The sequence below is a fragment of the Cavia porcellus genome, unplaced genomic scaffold, assembly GCF_034190915.1.
Source record: "Cavia porcellus strain 051 isolate PalLab524CR breed Dunkin Hartley unplaced genomic scaffold, mCavPor4.1 scaffold_17, whole genome shotgun sequence".
NCBI lineage: Eukaryota > Metazoa > Chordata > Mammalia > Rodentia > Caviidae > Cavia > Cavia porcellus.
In genome coordinates this window covers 70880978-70887461 of record NW_026947500.1, presented here as the reverse complement: position 1 = coordinate 70887461, position 6484 = coordinate 70880978, and the positions used below count along the sequence as shown (strand labels likewise).

Sequence of the window (6484 nt, the reverse complement as noted above, 5' to 3'; positions counted from 1 at the left end):
ACTGTGTCCCTGGCGTCATAAAAAGTTACCACAGCATGGCCCACAGTGCCCAAAGCAAAGCAAGTGGCAGACACCACCAATTAGGCAGGCAGTGGCCATAGGACGTCCCAGCCAGGCTTGGGCAGCTGTAATCCCAGTGCTTCTATGATCAGGGCTGACTATGCTAAGTCCATCATGGCCACTCTGATTTTTATTTTGTTCTTTGAGTCAAGGTCACCTATGTAGTTCAGCCTGGCTTTGAACTCCTGTTGATCCATGAATTCATTATGTAGCCCAGGATGGCTTTGAACTCCCGTCGATCCTCCTGCCTCAGCCTCTCCAGTACTGGGATGACAGATGTTCACCACCACACTATATCCAACTGGTATCAGCACAATTCTACTTTCTGTCACTAGAGACTTGACCACTCTACGTACCTCTTTGACTGGCTTATTTCACTCAGCAAAATGTCCTCAAGGTTTATCCCCATGTAGCATAGGCCAGCATTCGCTTCCTTTTCTAAGGACAAATAACATTTTATTTGACATTCAGTTGGCACAATCATTGCCTGATGGACACCTGGGTTGCTTTCACTTTCTGTCTGCTGGGAATAATGCTCCTGTGAACACAGATGCACCAAGATCTCTTTAAATCCCTTGCCTTATTTTGGGAACACACTCAGCATACCCGCTGATTTGATGAGGTCCACAGGTAAAAGCTTAGTTGCCAGAGTGGCTGTATTGTGAGGTGCTGTGGGAACCATGTACAATGGCTCACACCTAAGATCCAGGTCCTCAGGAGGCTGGGGTAGGAAGATCACACATTTGAGCCCAGCCTGAGCAACTTAGCAGGACCCTGTTTCAAAAAAAAAATAGTAACAATAAAGGCTGAGGATGTAGCTTAGTGTCAAGGCCCTGAATTTAATCCACAGCACCACAGCCAGGTTGTCCTTAGTGACTTCAGACTGGGCTCACGCAGGGCTGGCCATATTGCTTGGTGGTGGAGCTTGAAGCTCTGGGTTCTCTCCCAGCACCAGAAACATAAACAAATAACCAACAACCCACGTACACACTGGACCTGTTGTTAGTTTTATGGGGAATCACCATATTGTTTTCCACACTGCAGTGTTCTCCTACCCCCACTGCCCAACAGTTCTAATAGGGTTTTTTTTTTAATGGAGGCTGTTTAGGTTAGGCTGGTCTCAAACTCAAGGTGATCCTCCTGCCTCAGCCTCCTGAGTGCTGGGATTACAGGTAGGCACCACCACACTGGCTTTCACTTTCTTGATCATTTTTTTGTTCCATTTGGGCTTAGTTGGTTGGTGACTTCTGGTTGGTTTTTTGTTTTTTGTTTTGAAACAGGGTCTCCCTGTGTAGCCCAGGCTAGTCTGGATCTTGCAGTAATCCTCCTGCCTCGGCCTTCTAAATGCTTGATTTGTCAATCTTGTCATGGTGGTGGGGATGGAACCTAGGACACTGTGGACACTGGACAGGTGTTCTTCCACTGAACTGTATGCCTAGACCAGCGTGTGGGTTTTGATAGTAGCCGTTTTACCTCTTATATTTAGTTCATCGGTCTGTTTTGCTAAGTTACTGCATGTGGGACAATGTAAGGACCCAACTTCACTCTTGACGAGCAGGGAGGGCAGGGTTTACTGAGATGGTGGTCCTCCATCCCTGGGTCACGTGTGGCGGAAATGAGGCGGAAGACAGGAAGAGACACGGCAGAGGGGAGAGCGGCCAGCACCATGTACAAGGCGGTGGAGTTTGAGTCACTCTGGTTCTGAGGACAGACGCCTACATGGTCCCTTCAAAGCAAGCAGAGGGGCTGAGGGTACAGCTCAGCAGCATAAGCGCCTGCCTGGCAAGACAAGGTCCTGAGTTCGATTCCCAGTACCCAAAAAATAAAAACGAAGGGAGCAGAGAGAAAGCTGGGAACCAGCCTGCCAGGTAGGAAGGCCACCTCCAAATTCCAACTTCTGGCCACCAGCCTGGGCCATGTGGATGGAGCCTTTTGTTTCTAACACACAGGCAGCAACCTTTGCTGTTTCCATTAAAGAAGTCCATCACGGGGCTGGGGACACAGCTCGGGGGCACAGCAACTGCCTAGCAAGTGTGAGATCGTGAGTTCAACTCCCCGTACCAAAAAAAAGTAATCACAAAGATACAGGCTAGGGGCTGGGCATTCAGCTCAGCGGCATAAGCACCTGCCTTGCAAGCAGGCGGTCGTGAGTTCGATCCCCAGTACCGATAAAAAGGAAAAAAAAAAAAGACCCAGGCTGTGAGTCACTTGTGGGCAAATGGATGCACCCTGAGGTCACAGCACTAAGTGAAACCAATCACACCCAGGAATTGAATGTCACATGGTGTTCACGGTGTTCTCTTCCATCGGTAACTCACAGAGCAAAACAAAAGATAGATGACTGGACGCGGGAAGGTGGACTTCGTAGAGATGGGAAGGGGAAGACGAGAGACAGGGAGGGAAAATAAACAGCATCAAGAAGCGAAGGATATACACACCGATTCCCACGATGGCGGTATTTATTATACCTTACAAACGTATACTGATAAAAAGACCCCAGGCTGTGTAATTCCGTTCACACAAAAATCTAGAACAGGGAAGTGTATTCTCACAAAACTAGATTTAGTGAGTACCTAGAACACGGCCCAAAGGAAGAAGGTAAAAAAACAGACAAGTACAGGTGTTTCTTTTAAGGGTGACAAAAATGCTCTAGAACGGATTTTTAGTAATGATTGTACGTATTCATGAATGTGATGAGCACTGAGTTGTACGCTTGGAAAGGGCACATTGGAGAGTGTGTTTTTTCCTCAGGCTAGCTGTCCCAACATGTTAATAATTGCATGAGAAATTTTACCACAGTTTGCTAAACACAGTAAGATCTTGACCTGCATCCCAGGAGTGTGTGAGTTTTTTATTTTGAAGGAAAATCAGAGCCACACCGCAGCTAAGCCAATGCCAATACACTTGTTCAAGAGAGCACTGGTGGTCGGCACTCGGGAGGCTGAGGCAGGAGGATCACTACAAGTTTGAGGCCAGCCTGGGCTACAAAGTGAGTTCAAAGCCAGCTATGTATTTGTTATTGGATGGAAACATTATTAGAACTGTGGAGAGTTAATTTCAGCCTGCCACCTCCACTGCACCCTGCCATGAGAATGAAGACACTGAGACACCTGGACAGTTACGGCCAGCCACGGGGTCCTCATCCCAGATGGGGATTCACGGGACGAAGGCCTGGACCCAGGGCCTAGCCTAGAATTTATTAATTCCCGAAGAATCAGGGGCTGAAGGATGCGTGACGGTGAGAATGGCGGGAATTAATGTAACACTAGTTGAGCCGGCCGGGAGGCCAGAAAAGAGCTCTGGGATATGCAGACAGAAGGTATGCAGGAAGACCCCCCTGCAAAACACAACTGAGGTGGTACTCAACATTTAGCAGGCCAGTGCCTCGGTCCTGATTTGTCCTGGGAAGTCACAGCCTCTTACCTTGAGACTTGAATCCAGCTGATGGCCCTGGAGCTGGCTCTGCCATCCCGCTGAGGAAACACAGCTGTCACTTGGCTTCAAAGATTACCCGTCAACACCTCAGCCAGCCCAGTTTACATTGCTTAGAGCCAACTGGACGAAGAAGGAAACAGCTCAGTCAGTCTGTACACATCGGTACACAGAGGTGGAGCCAGGGTTAGCCAAAGTGGACGTAACTGTTTTATGCAAGGAGAGCCATCTACATGGTCCTCTACACACAGCAGCTTACATTTAAAAGTGACCGACGGTCACTAGAGAAATACAAGGTAAAACAAAGCAGAGATTCCATCTCACTCCACGAAGAAAGGCTGTTATCAAGAAGTCAGCCAACACTGTTTGCACTCTCACTGTTTGAAAGTCCACTTTATGTGCTTCAATTTTGTAACTTGAACAACTATTTCTAAGATGAGAATATGTAATCTATTAACTAGAGATTTCTTACTGTTTATTTTTTAAATTTTATATTACTTGTACCCTTTTTCTGTTTTTTTTTTTCCTTTTTCTCCTTAAATTAAAAAAAAAAGAAGTCAACCAACCACAAATGCTGGAGGGACTGTGGAGGAAAAAGAACCTTCTCCACTGTTGGTGGGCATGCGGACTGGTGTAACCACTGTGGAAATCAGAGTGGAGATTCCTCAAAAAACTAGGATTATCAGTCCTATTTGACCCAGCTATTCCCTTTCTGGGTATCTTCCAAAAAGAATTTAAAACATCATAATATAGCAATATATGCACACCCATGTTTATAGAAGCGCAGTTTGTAAAGCTGAATCATGCAGTCAGCCCAAATGCCCATCAGGGCATGAAGAGATAGTGAAGATCTGCTTTTTCTACAATGGAGTACTACTCTGCGGTAAACAAGGGTAAGTCTGAGACATTTCTAGCTAAATGGATGCACCTTGAGGCCACGCTCTTAAGTGAAATAAACGGGGCACGCGTGTGGAGGTACAGCTTTGTTTCTCTGGTGTAGAAAGTCAAAGTGTAAATAAGGACCAAAATGTGTAATGGATATTGTGAAACAGAAAGAATGTGTTCACATGGGAAGGAGAACCAGGAAGAGGAAAGGGAAGAAGGGAAAAGAAAAAATGAGAAAAGAGGAAAAAATGGAAACCATGTTTCTGTAAATAAGGAGGGGAAGAGGGCTTGAGGTGAGGACAGGAGTGGGGAACCACTCAGACTGCTTCAGAGCTCAGGCGCTTTTATCTAAGGATACCTGAAGAAATAACCCCATTTTCCAGCACAAGTGCACAGTGGGATATAATTATGTAATCATGACTTAGCACAAGTTGATACACATGCACTAGTCACAGTACTAGGTAAGAATGTAAACACGCAATAAGAACCTGTGTAAGAGTTACACCAAAAATGGGCTGGGGATTTAGCTCAGCGGCATAAGCGCCTGCCTTGTAAGCAGGCAGTCGTGAGTTTGATCCCCGGTACCGATAAAAAAAAAGAATTATATAGTAGTCTGCAGCACACTGTCTACCTGACAAGCATGAGGTCATGAGTTTGATTCCTGAGCAAGAAAAGAATTATACAATAAAGACACAAGCTTGGCAGCAGTCCGTAGGCTGGGAGAACAAGAAGTCAACCCACAGCCCCCTGTGAACCAGGCTCTGCCTTGGGCTCCCTGCTCCCCTCCACGCTTCCACTGCTGCCCGCTGTCGTGGCTACTGTTTTAACCTTGGGACCTCACCTTCAAAAATCTTCCTTGGACTACCTTGGTGGGCTGACAGTAGAGAATGGGGGGGGGGGGAACAAGTTGTATCATACACAGGTACAAATTCCCTATGATGAATATGACCAGTATGTATACCTACAACGTGCCAATAAACTTAATTAACAAAATAAATAAAATGATTGAGGGAATCTGGGGTGTTAACTCAGCGATAGAACGCTTGCCTAGCATGTACGGTGCACGGGGCAGGAAGGCAGGGGCCTGGGGACAGTAAAAAACTAACCTAAAATAAATTTCCTTTCGGTGTGAAATACAAACCTCACAGTTTTATCTCATGGCTTGAAGCTGATCTGAGTAGCGCCTCTGCCCGCACTCCAAGCTCCACCCCGACCTTAAGTTAAGTTGCTAAACTACCCAGGTTGGGTCAACTTGCAATCTTCCTGCCTCAGCCTTTCACAGCGCTGGGATGACAGGCGTGTGTTCCCACGCCAGGCTATGACGAAATCACTTTTCAGTATCTGCGTTACGGGTCACAGTTTGATGAGTGGCTTTGCAACCTTAGACCAGGAGGCTGATCATTTGGGGATATCTGAGCCCTCTTCACCCTCCGGGACCTTCTGGCTCGGCATTTGCTCCTCCCAGGCTCTCTCACGAAGAGTTTCGATGTGGAAACTGAGTCTGGAATTACCTGCGCACACTTGTGTCCCCTCTGTTATGTTCTGCAGGCAGACACCAGAGTCTGGGCGTAAAGGTCTGGAAAAAAACTGGATTAAAGTACACCTAGAGACCGGAACCAAGGTGAGGAATTCGGGTAACAGCCGGGTGGATTCAGCTACCGGACCTCCACGCTGGTGTCACTCAGGGCGAAGAGGGCGGAGTCTCACTCGTAGTCCAATGGGAGGGCTGGCAGGACCGTGTGGGTGGGGCCACGCTGCCCTGAGGCATTGCGCGCGGCGCCCGCCTCAGGTGGCTCTGAGGTAGTGACGAGAGGGGGCGCCGCGACACCCAGAAGCGGAGAACGGTGAGTGCGGGGACGGGCCGCCCTGACAGGGGCTCGGGGCGTGTTTGGGGGGGGCCGGAAGTGACTGAATGAAGCGCTTCAGCTCCGGAGTCCGGGCGCCGCTCAGGCCTCTGTCGCCTTTGCCGCAGGTGGGCGGGGACACGGGGGCGACTCGGGGCCTGGTCCCCGTTCTCCTTGCTCCCCTGGCGTTATCTGATTCACCCGAGTTTTCCAAATACATCCCTGTGCGGCCTCCTGGCTCCTACCAGGCTTCTGGTAGCGAC

At 48.3% G+C, this 6484-nt stretch overlaps 1 long non-coding RNA gene across 1 annotated transcript; it reads right to left on the bottom strand.

The window, feature by feature from the left end:
• Positions 1–2892: 2892 nt before the first annotated feature.
• LOC134471052 (uncharacterized) lies at positions 2893–6093 on the bottom strand. Its single transcript, XR_010040397.1, has 2 exons — positions 5889–6093; positions 2893–3615 (listed from the first exon to the last, which is right to left on the bottom strand). It is a non-coding gene; the product is annotated as an uncharacterized LOC134471052 (long non-coding RNA).
• Between the last annotated feature and the right edge of the window lie 391 nt (positions 6094–6484).